General features: G+C 43.7%; 1 protein-coding gene across 2 annotated transcripts in view; it reads left to right on the top strand.

Moving 5' to 3' along the window:
* Positions 1–13,113, top strand: part of ccdc85a (coiled-coil domain containing 85A) — a 942,586-nt gene that overhangs the window by 634,187 nt on the left and 295,286 nt on the right. The window lies entirely within an intron of this gene.

The following is a 13,113-nucleotide window of genomic DNA, read 5'->3' as shown; positions in this document are numbered from 1 at the left end:
ATATTTCACCCTGGCATCTCTCAGATATTTATCATTAAGAAGCAGCAGAGAAACAAGGGCCAGCTGACTGCTGAGTCATCACGTTGTCAAGAAAGTATCTACAAAATTGCCCAAGAAATTTATGATTGGCTTATTTTCTTCCTTAAAAATGGGAAGTATAGTACTTCAAAGAAAAATTGCACCTTGGGGACTTGCTTCTCGTTGAAATCAAAATTTTGAATTACTGGTACAGTAGCAGGAAATTGTGGAGCTAAGCATAGATGGGTTAATCTGCTGCTTCAGTGCTTTGATTGACCTCGATTTTCTGTTCCAGTACAAGCAGAGACCATTATTATTACCTTGATCACAGTGTCTGTTCCAGGTATAACCGCGGTCTTCTGGCACTCAGAACTTTGAGGAATTGCTGCTTGGGTTCAGTCACGCAGAACTCGTGCCGGCATACTGGATGGGTAATTGATTGAAACGTCGTGAATGTATTTTCAATGAGACCTGACTGTCCTCTGTTGATAACTCAGTTCAACTGTTCCTCTTGTGAATAATTTTATGAGCAGGACTAATCATGAATCAGTTATGAATGTACAGCCATAGTCTCAAGATTTACAAATAAACAGTATTCAGTCTATCAGAAGATTATTTTAAAAACTGTTACAGGCTACAATATTACTCTTGTGGGTATTTACAGTATTGACATCTAAGTTATCAAAATATTTGTTTCTGCCACACTGTCCAATTTTTAAAGTGGGAAGAAATATGATATGATATAACCTCTATGTATTTCTAATACAGAAAAGGGCCCATTCAATATATATTGTTTAACCTCCAGAAGAACAAATAGTCATAATCACATTAATCCTCCTGTATCCTGTTATCAACGTTTTCTTTCTCCACCTGTCGAACCAAGCTTATATCTTGATATTGTTTCTGTCTAGACGACGACTCCAAAAATGAATTCTACATTTACCACACAACTCAATTTAGTAAGTTCCTTTTGGATTGAAGATCTGTAACTTTTACCATGTTTCACCTCACAATTCCGAGCCCTATAGTAGTAATGTTGGTAATATTTAACCACTTCTTCAATCCACGTAATGCTCATTATTAGCATGAAGCTTTTTTGCACATGTTGTGCCATCTTTATATGTCATTGGCTATCTTAAATTGGTCTTCCTTTTAAGATAATTCCAAATGTTGATACATCAGTGAATTATTTGACACTTGAGAATGTGTGTTTTGGCAGACGTTTTGCTAAATTAATCAAATGACGAGCTAAGTAAATTATTTGTGAAGCTCACCTTCTTTCCCCATTGCTACTTAACCACGGATATTGTTCATGTAGTTTCCCTCTTTTGCTTATTTCTATAAAAATGTAGACATGAGGACACAGCTTTAATCATGTTTGTTCTTGTGGGGGGAGCATCATAAGTTTCCTGATGGAAAACTGAAGGTTGGTATGTTTCCTGATATTTAAATAGGCGTCCCACCGGAATCAGAACAGGACATCATGGCCGGTAGATGCCGCGAGAGGCCTTCCCTGGCCTTAACGCCAACAGTTGCGCCTCATGAGATTGAATCAGATCTCGTGAGGCGTCGCGATTGTGGGTGGGGCCCTGTCTCACACGGTTAACCAACTTAACTGTGCTGTTGCCGAACCTAACCGGCTCCCGGCATCTATCGGCCTCCGCCGGGAAACTCCAACCAGGTGCCGATTAGTACTGGTCCACACAAATGTGGACCAGATGGAACAACATCGGGAGGCAGCGAGGCCATTGGAGGACCCTGGAGGCTAGGGACAGGATAATTGGCACCCTGGCTCTCCCCCTTGGCAACCGGGCACCTTGGCACTGCCAGGCTGGCACCTCGGCACTGCTACCCTGCCACTGCCAAGGTGCCCAGGTGGTGCTGCCAGGCTGCAAGGAGCACAACCAGGGTCCCAGGGTGGCAGTGTCAGGTTCCCGATAGCCAGGTTGGAACTGTCAAGTGTCAGGTCCTGAGGGGGACCATGCCCATGAAAGGAGGGATGAGGGGGGGGGGGGGCGGGGTATGAAGGGTGGGTGGGGTGGGCTGGGTGTCCTGAAAGTGTGGGTGCTTGAAAAGGGGCGTGAGAAGGCATGAAAAGGGGACCCCTCAGCGTCCCCATAGCAGGGTGTCCTCACTTGGGCGGGGAGGGGGGGGGGGGGCGGTGGTGTAGTGCCCATGAATGTGGGAGGGTGACATTGCTAGTGGGTGGGGGGGGGGGTGGTTGGGAACCCTCAAGCTTAGAGATCAGGGTACCTTTCAAAATGTTGGCCTGATTTCTGAGAAGCCGTTTTAGCCAGCGGGTTTAGCTCCCCAGTGATGGAAAAAATTCTAAGTGTGAGCTACCCGGGGGAGAAACTCCCCAGTGTCCGTAAAAGTGACTAAGTGTGGTTCAATAGCAGTGGGGAAATCGCCGACAGAACCAGGGAGAAATTCACAGCCAAACCCGCCTGAAATGCCCAATGTTTCCATGGTCTGAACAGACTTGTGATAAAGATCTCTTTTTTGTGTCTAGACATTCGGATTCTATCATATCAATGAAATGAAAGTTACAATTTTCCTTTGACGGGAACAGTGCTAACGTAAGCATCATATAACAAAGCGTCACACATTCAGGAACAATCTTAACCGAGTATCCATATTGAATAAATTTCATTGAATGTGCTGAAAAAATAAAGGCGATGAATTTGTTAACAAATCAAAATATTTTTATCTATTAATATTATTGAATATTGTAAGAGTTATGGAGGCCTCTAGTCACACTTCTCTGATTGAAAAGGAAATATACGGTTATGGGGCGGAAGGCAGGCAAGTGGATTTTAGGCCATATCAGATCACCTTATTGACTGGTGGAGCAGGCCCAAAGAGCTACTGGCCTACTCTTGCCCTTGTGTCTCATGTTCCTCTGTCCTAATGTGTAACCCCTCAGCTTTCTGAACAAAAAGGGTTATAATCATTGACTTTCCATATTATGCGTGAGCACATTTGAAACATCCTTCACAAAAATGTGAGATGAACTCTCCAGGAGCTCTTCAAGCAAGATAGGCAAGTGAATAGATAGCTCTAGATGAGAAGGCATGTCCGTTGCTGCTATTGTTAATAACCCCTCCAATAGTTGCAGGAGCAATAACTGAACGTTGGTGTGATTAAGCAAATGCTTGTACTCAAGTAAATAAAAACAGAAAATGCTGGAAAAACACAACAGATCCTGGAGGCATCTGTAGAGAGAGAAATCAAGTTCACATCTTGAGTCTGTATGAGTCTTCTTCAGAGCCTGCTCAAGAGTGATTGATGAGAGAATAATCAGGGTCTTAAAGGGACACTTCTTTGCCTTGATACATAAGAAGAGGCTTTTAAAAATGCTTTAAGGACTGTTTGCACAAAGTGGTAGCTTTCTGTGCTCTCTACAGCTTCTTCATCCATCAAGCGATGATCTAACCATCACCTCTTGACATTCAATGACATTACTATTGCTGAAGCACCCGCTATCAAAACCCTGGGGGTTATCATTGACCAGAAACTGAACTGAACTACTCGTATGAATACTGTGACGACAAGAGCAAGTCTGCGGCTAGATGTCCTGCAGTGTGTAACTCACCTCCTGACTCCACAAAGCCTGGCTGGCATCTACAAGGCACAATTCAGGTGTATGATGGAATACTCTCCACTTCCTGGATGAGTGTAGCTACAACAACACGCAAGAAGTTCAACACCATCCAGGACAAAGCAGCCCACTTAATTGCAACCTGCCACTTTCAACATTCATTCCCTTCACAACCAATACACAGTTACAGTGGTGTGTAGCATCCAGAAGATGCACTGCAGCAACTTGCCAGAAATCCTTCAACAGCACCATCCAAACCTGTGACCTCTAGCACCCAGAAGGGCAAGGGCAGCAGATGCATGGGAGCACTACCACATGCAAGTTCTTCTCCAGGCCACACACCATCCTGACTTGGAACAATGTCACCTGTACCTTCATTGTCATTGGGTCAAAATCCTGGTATTCCCTCCCCAACAGCACTGTAGGTGTACCTGATAGGACCACCCATGGCAGCACGTTTGTGGGGGGAAGTGCCAGATAATGTGCAGCACAAAAAGTCCTCAATGACAGAACAGACAAAGGAAGACTGTGCATCTCATTGGTTGCAAACTTTGAAGAAGGCTGCAGCAGCATGGCTGTCTTGATCATCAAGCTTTTACATGTCACCAAAATCTGATCACCGATCTGTAAAGATTGTGTGAACAATGGCAGTGCTCCAAGGTCCCATCTTAAAGTCCTCCTGTGGGATTCTCCGTTTCGCTGGCTGGTCAAAGGGGTTTCCCATTGTGGGGCAGCCCCACGCCGTCGGAAAACCCCCGGATTGCTGGAGAAATGGAGAATCCCAACGGTGGAGAATTCAACCCCTTACCTTTGAATATTTTAAAGCCAAGCTAGATAACCGGTAATTTTTTTTTTATTAATGTTTTTTAAATTTAGATTACCCAATTATTTTTTCCAATTAAGGGGTAATTTAGCGTGGCCAATCCACCTACTCTGCACATTTTTGTGTTGTGGGGGCGAAACTTACGCAGACAAGGGGAGAATGTGCAAACTGCACACGGACAGTGACCCAGAGCCGGGATCTCAGCACCGTGAGGCGGTTGTGCTAACCACTAGGCCACCGTGGTGCCCTTAGATAACCGGTAATAGGCACAAATGTGTAGTTGAGGTTAAAATCAGATCAGCTATGATCTTATTGAATGGCAGAGCAGTCCTGAAGGGCCGAATGGCCTGATCCTGATCCTAATTCATATGTTTTTATGTCTGGAAGTCATCTGGAGCCTTCTACCAGAGTGGGGAATTGCTGATGGGAACAGGGCAGTAAACTTGGAATCACTGAAGATGCCCAATATATTGGGCACCTGTGTTGCGACAAATATGTTTTTGGGCAACAGACTGAGCCATCCTCTTCAGGATACCCTCTGCTCGGGTGGCACGGTGGCCCTGTGGTTAGCACTACTGTCTCATGGAGCTGAGAAACCGGGTTCGACCCCGGCCCCTGGTCACTGCCTGTGTGAAGTTTGCACATTCTCCCTGTGTCTGCGTGGGTTTTGCCCCCCCCCCAACCCAAAGATGATCCTCTAAATTTTTTAAAAAGGATACCCTTTGCTCACCCCAAATGGGGAGGGGGTTAAAAATAGGCTGTCTCACTTTTTCCTGGGTGAGGTACCTGTGGGATCACCATCTTTGTGGTCAAAGAAAGAAAACTTGAAATTTTGTAACTTGGAATGTTACAAAACGCAAAACAGGTAAGTTTAGAAAGCAGAACTGCAGATGCAACACATGTGCTATCAGACATCAGATTGATATCACCACCTCAGTGAGACTGACCTTCCTGGGGCATGGCAGCTAAAAGAACAAGCAGAGAGGATGCACCTTCTACCAGAAAGGGGAAGGTTGGCTGTGACCCTCGTGTTCATGGAGTTGGTTGTGCCAACCGTACTAGGATCTAGGATGCACTTCCAGAATTCCTGAATTGAAGAAATGAAAGACACATGACACTTTATCTACAGCTCAGCCATAACCAATATTATACTGCCATCAACACTTATGCCTGACCTTTAACTCCAATGAAGATGTTAAGGAAAAGTCCTACTCTGATCTTCATGTTGTCCTCATTGCCATCACAAAGAAGAAAAGTTCATCCTTCTGGGGAATTTTAATGCCAATGCTAGGTGTGGCTCTGATGTTTGGAGCAGAATTATTGGGGAAAAATAAGGTTGGAAAAGTCAATGTAAATTGTCTCTTCCTGCTGACAAAATGCGCCCAGCATGGCCTCATTGTAACAATCATTCTCTTCCACCAGGAAGACAAGTCCAAAATCACAGGGAGGCATCTTATATCAAGGCATTGGCACCCCCTGCGTGATATCATTGTTCAAGTCAAAGATTTACATGATGTCTGTATTACTCTATTCATGTGGGGGACGGATGGATCATGGGCTTGTTCAACCTGTAGTGAACATTCAGCGAGTACAAAGCCTTTAAAAGGTCTACAAATTCAGAAGGAAAATCAATGTCTCAGCCCTAAAGCGGCCTATAAACAGAAAGGAATCCCAAGTGCAGTTCATGACTGAGCAATCTGAAAAACCTTCACACAGCCAACTCAGTGCCGGAATAGTGGAATCAAATAAAGGCATCTATACTGGACGCCTGTGCCAGGCTGTTGGCTTTGTACATTGTCTTTACCAAGACTGATCCAACATAACAATGCTGAAATATGTGACTTCCTGCACCAAACATGAGCAGCCTTCATTGCAGGCATGAATCCCAGGTCCTGGTTGATGCCGCACTATTACACGTGAAAACACCACCCACCAGGTACGTGGTTCATAATCGTGCGTCTTGGCCAACGTTCATTTCGCATTACATTCATCCCCCACCATCTTGTCTGGGCTTGCAAAATCCTACCAACTGTCCTGGCTTGAGACAATTCTCACCTTTTTAACTTGGGGTTACCCCTATCTCTGGATCCGTAAAGACTTAATTACCTGCAAATGCTCGCATTCGAAGCATTGTCTGGCATCTTTGAATTAGTCTATATATATGTTTCTGGAACATACCTCTTTATTCACCTGAGGAAGGAGCAGTGCTCCGAAAACTAGTGTTTGAAACAACCATGTTGGACTTTAACCTGGTGTTGTAAGACTTCTTACTGAACAAATCCTTAGAAGTAGTATGCTAAAGCAAAAAAAAAACTATAGCACGGTGACTCACATGTACATTTTGGGAAGGAGATGTGCAGCATTTAGAGCTACCTTCCCACCATCTGTAATCTGTGAGCTCTGGCTGCAAAGGAAGTGGAATGAAATGAAGAACAGCCATGGGAACACAAATCTTGCTACAAGTCCTTAAGATTAATGCACCAATCAATAACGCTGTTACCAGTGTCATATTCTGGCAGCAGTGAACAATTGGCCCAATAAGCGGCAATGTGCAGTCCTAAAGCTAATGATAAGTACAAGCAACCAACAGCTTGCAATCAGCCAGCAGTATCAAATGCTTCATTGAATAATAGATATGTTCCCTTTTACTCGAAACTTGGGATCTAGCCAGTTAACTTTTATTCAGCATAGTATTTAGGGGAAGTTGTCTGATTTCATTGTTTAAAGACCTCTTTATAAACTAAAATATTTTGTTTTTGGCTTTTACATGATAATTTTAACTTATAACTTATTTTAACTTATATATATTAATATATATAATATATATATTTGAAATTAAATCAAAACAAAAATATCACAATACTTACTTTTCCCGCTTCTGAAGCTGGTTGCATCACCCTTTGATTTGTTCTTGATTTGATTTATACCTCTTTTTTCTTTTTCTTTTAATTTAGAGTTCCCAATTATTTTTTTACAATTAAGGGCAATTTAACGTGGCCAGTCCACCTAGCCTGCACATCTTTTGGGTTGTGGGGACGATACCCACGCAAACACGGGGAGAATGTGCAAATTCCACACGGACAGAGACCCAGAGCCAGGATCAAACCTGGGACCTCGGCGCCATGAAGCAGCAATGCTAACGACTGCGCCACCGTGCTGCCTTGATTTGATTTATACCTAAGGCTACTCCTACCTCTTGGTATCAGAGCATCTATTCTGGTGAACAGTATGTTCCTAACAGGTCTTATGGCAGATAATTAACATTTGGGGAAAGTAAACACAATTAAAACATGGCGGAATGGAGTTGAAAGCTCAATCGACCCGGATTTACAATCTGCCCTAACACTCTGGGGAAAGCAAATCAATGAACATTAATGTAATAACCCCCAAGAGATGCACAGGGATACCCAATGGGACCCGTGGAATATGAGCTTCTCCCCTAGTTTGCGGAGGCCCGCCCAGCTGGGGCTCATAATAACCTAGTATAAAGGCCGGCCCAGACAGGGACCGGCATGTTGGTTGTCCTAATGGAACTTACTTTGTGTGTGTGTGTGTGTTTAGCGCCATAGGAAAGCCGAGTGATGGCACTGAAAACTGTTGTGCCTGTCATCTGTCTGCCTTCAGTAGTGGGGAAGTAGATGAAATAATTGGATTGTATTGGATTTGTTTATTGTCACGTGTACCAAGGTACAGTGAAATGGCATGATGGAATAGGGACCTCCTATTCCATAAACTCACCTCCTTTATGCACCTAAATGTGTCAGCCTGTGCAATGACATATATGTTACTTGTTGCACCCTGGAATCCACCGCTGACATATAAACATGCATACTCGATGTGCATACAAACATATGATTTAGAAGCAGGAGTGGGCCATTTAGCCCCTTGAGCCTGCTTCACCATTTGATTTCATCATGGCTGATCAAATTATGGCCTCGACTTTACATTCCTGTCTCCCTCTGTACTCTTTGATTCCCTTGTCAATCAAGAATCTATCTAAATCAACCTCAAAAATACTCACTGTCCCTGTCTTTGGGAAAGAGAATTCCACATAATAAATGAATTTGAGCACTGCAGTAGCCTTGAGGGCTACTGGCATGAGGTTCTCACCAATTACGTGAGCCCCCTGCTTTTATAGTCTATGCCTTGGCTAATAAAGGCATGTATCCCATGCGCCTTCATAGCCATTTTAGCTCTAACTGTCCTGCTGCCTTCAGGGATCTTTGGACATGCACCACAAGTCCCTCTGGTCCTCTGTACTTCCGAGCGTCCTACCAGTCATTGTATTGTCCCCTGCCTTATTAGTCCTCCCAAAATGCATCGCCTCACATTTTTCAGGGTTAAATTCCATTTGCCACTCTTGTAGTCATCTGACCAGCCCAGTCTATATCACCCTGTAACCTAAGGCTTTTCTCTTTGTATATACTTGCCCTAAGCATGCCTTGACACACCACTGCCCATCTTCACTGCTGTTTTTCCTAAATGGCTGCACCCTAACCAGCCATGCCCTCTGGTGCTGCCTTCTGTTGGCGTTGCAACCTCTGTTGTTGGCCAGCAGGACCTCTCCATCATTGCATCCTCTCCTTCAATGTTGGATCAATAAAATCCATTGGTATTGCAGCAATTGAATTGTGTCAAAAGGGGTAGACATAGAGATTTGAACATGTTTCTCCATGGTTCTCATCCAGAACACCAATGAGCAGTGAACACCTTAAATTCACATGTTGTCCTCACCCAAAACCCCGAGCACCAATCACTGGCCTCGTCCCACTTAGATCTTTAATTGTTGCAACCAAACGTGCATTTACAGAGAGCCACTGGCATTGATGTGTGAATGGTTGTGTACCTTCCACCCTCCTCCTGTCACCCTCATGCCTGCCTTCAGCACCTTGACCCATCCACCATAAAGATTTGTCTTTTAACTGTTAACCTTAAGTATCCCCATCCCATTACCTTGGATCCTATCAACAGTTCCCTATGCATTTCTCCTCTTTGCCTGTTGCCTGCGCCTGTGACCACCCCAATGCTCAATCTGACTCCAGTGCCCCACCCCATGAGACCTTCCAATATTTGACCATTCCTGCTCCCCTACTGAATTAACCTTCCCTCTCTGATTGTGGCTGTTCCCTTCAACTCTCAGTACCCTCAAGTCGACCCACAGGACATTGACAGAACCAGCCTTTTATTTTGGCCCTATCAATTCCTACCATCCTTTCCTGGAAATCCACCCCCTATTCCCCATCCCAGGGTGTTCAGCTCTTCCCTCCTCTGCACCTACCTGGATCTTCCATTTGTCATCCTTGAGCTTCCCTCTGTTGCCTTCAACTCTCTGAACTGCACTACCAACCTTCCCGAAATAAGACTTGATCTCCCCACAATCAAGCTTGACTGACCATCTTTCAACATTGACTGTGCCTGCATCACCCAACTTCCTCCTTCTGTCTACCATGAGGCTATGTAGGGCTGAGACGCTACCAGAAGTGTTTTGAAATTCCAAACATGCAATACAAGCTGGGTCTTTATTCATCAATCTAGTTATCACCATTAAAAATTTATCAGCGTGGTAAGACATGACATTCTTCATCAGAAAAAGCACCTTCTCTGTTAAGGTTGTTGTGTGGAGCGTCCTTAGTGATCAATTTGAACAAATATCCAGCACTGATTTCAAGCTAGTGGGCCCATAATTTCCTGATTCCATTTTCATCATGATATTAGACTAATATTGGTCTCCTTCCAGTTGATTCCAGGCTCCAGCAATGACTGAGTGACTCACGCAGCATCCCTCCTATTTCTTGAAACAACTTGGAGTAAATGCTGTCTGGACCATCAGTTCAATTTGACTTTACTTCATTTACCTCTCTGACGGAAATTAGTGAACCAGATGGATTTGCACAACAATCGGTGATTGTTCCATGGCCACTATTACTGAGGGTAGCTTTTAATTCCAGGTTGTATTGATTGAATTTTAAAAATAAATTTAGAGTACTCAATTAATTTTATCCAATTAAGGGGCAATTTAGCGTGTTCAATCCACCTACCCTGCACATCTTTGGGTTGTGGGGGTGAAACCCATGCAAACGCGGGAAGAATGTGCAAACTCCACACAGACAGTGACCCAGAGATGGGATTGAACCTGGGACCTCGGCGCCGTGAGACTGCAATGCTACCATTGCACCACCGTGCTGCCCGTATTGATTGAATTCAAATATCACCAGCTGCCTCAGTGGGATTTGAACCCATGAACTTACACTTGTCCTCTGTGTGGTGGTCTTTGTGAGGGGTTTCCAGAATGGAAGGCGTAGTGATCACAAAGATACACAAAGCTCTTTTGAAGAACTGAACTAATTTTATTAACACTGCTAAATTTGTGTTTGACACTTATTTTGAATAGCAAACATACACGTACGACTTAAATCCATTCACAAACACTATCTCTATCTATTAATGTAACTATTGTATCTTAACTAACTCTGCAATACACTGTGAATCTTATCTTCGTCAATTCCAATCTAAACTCTTCCCCTTACCTTAAGAGCCAGTGCAATTTATAGTACTGTCCCTGAGCTCCCTTCTGCCACCATCTCCCCATACAACCTGTAAAATTACTTCTGATTAAGTCTGATTAGTCCTTGTGCATAAAGTAACTGCAGTCACTTCTGACTGCAAGGACAAAACCCACTATTAATAAAATATATTCATGATGCTGCAATAGGCCATGGACATCCCTCTTAAAGAAAAGGTGAAATTTAACAGAGGCCAGTCCACTGCCACTCAAGAATGATCTGCTACAGCAGGAAGTTTCCTTATGGGAAAAATTGAATTTCAGCAACAGAACTGGGGAGAGGTGATCAGAGATTGTGAAGTGGATGGTTCATTCTTCTGCCCACCAGAAATGTTCTGTAAATGTTCACTTTTAGAGCCTTGCTCTTCAGATAAGGTGCAGCTCATTCACAAATTATTTACCTGCAGTAGCCCACTGGTTAATTAGTCAAAGATTCAGTGATTTGAGGCATCATATTGTACGTGAAAATGAAAGAATTGCAAATTGTTACTGTGGTGCTCCTAGTTCATAGTAACTTCTAATGCTTCCCCTTTTGTGCAATTGCAGCAGGTTGCTGGTTAGATTTGGATTAAGTGGATTAACTGTATCATGCAACTCAACTGAACCAAGTACACCCGATACTGTAAATTGATTCACATTTGTATTTTTCCGCATATTTGCAGCTTATATTGAGCCATGGATATTTGTGATGCTTGAGGCCAGATATCTTCTTGTGGTTACCTGTTGTCTCCTCCATGTGTGTGACCTCGCAGTCACTGCCAAAGAGATAAACTCTGGCACCTGTTTAACTCTCAGTTTATCAGCATTGCATCACGAAAAAGACACTGCGTGTTACCTGCCAGGAGCTGCAGATCTTCTTCAATAAACTAAGGTTGGCTTCACTCAGCATTTTAAAACTGAGCAGTGGGCGATGAGTCCATTCAGTTTGATGAAAAGCTCACACTGGGAGAGAGCTGGGAAATCCCAGGGTTGTGCAAAAAACAAATGATATTATCACGTTAATTATTTTTGTATCATCATCCTGTGCTGCATTGATAGCAATAGAAATACGTGAGTCTGATCATAGCAGTCTCATTTTATGTTCAACATCCTTTGAAGTAAAGCAGTCTAATGATTTGTATTAAGCCTTGCCTCGCCCCAAAATAACCCAGGCCACGGTCATACAGATGGAAGAAATACACGTGTGAAAGATCCAAGAACCCGGTCCAAGTCATAGGGGATGTTAATAGGCTGTGATATCGCACAAATAGCTATCGGGCAGTGGGAGTCAACTCTCACAGAAGTAAGACAGTGATATGGCCTGAGAGAGTGACAAACACCATTTAATCTGAGAATGTGTATGCAGCAAGCCTGAATTCATAAGAATGCATGATTTTACTTCCCCTTATTCGAGGTTGAGATGCTGTGGTAGGATTTGTTCATTTACTGAGCTCAATGCTGCTCTAAAATCATTCTGAGTATTTCTACCGATTGTATAGGCCAATAATTATCTTTTTTAAAAAGTCCTCTTCATTACCTGGGTGATAATATTTATTTTTCTTAATTCACAGGATTTAGGCATTGCTGGCTCAGCCATCATGGTAGGACAGTCTGGCTGCTGCTGTGGTTGCCCCTGTTATAGGTCTCCTCAATATATAAAGTTGGCTTGAAGGCCTCACCGACGCAAAGCCCCTCACCACCGCCCCTCCCCCCAGTCCAGAGGCTACTCCCAACTTGGACCCCTCCATCCCCCCAAACAGTACAGCTGCAGTGCAACTACAACAATGACATCTACTCGGCAGTGTCGATAATTGCCCAGGTGTGTCCTGTATCCAAGAAACAGGACAAATCCAACCCAGCCAATTATCGCTCTATCAGTCTACTCTCCATCATCAGCAAACTGATGCAAGGAGTCATCAGCAGTGCTATCATGCAGCACTTACTCAGCAATAACCTGCCCATGGATGTTCAGTTTGGGTTCTGCCAGGGTCAGTAAGCTGCTGACCTCATTAGAGCCTTGGGTTCAAACATGGACAAAAGAGCTGAATTCCAGAGGTGAGGTGAGAGTGACTGCACTTGCCATCAAGGCAGCATTTGACAAACAATGGCATCAAGGAGCCTAGTTAAATT

Source organism: Scyliorhinus canicula, chromosome 1, assembly GCF_902713615.1.
Source record: "Scyliorhinus canicula chromosome 1, sScyCan1.1, whole genome shotgun sequence".
NCBI classification, from domain to species: domain Eukaryota; kingdom Metazoa; phylum Chordata; class Chondrichthyes; order Carcharhiniformes; family Scyliorhinidae; genus Scyliorhinus; species Scyliorhinus canicula.
Note: the sequence above shows the minus strand (reverse complement) of the source record. Positions and strands in the feature narration are given on the sequence as shown.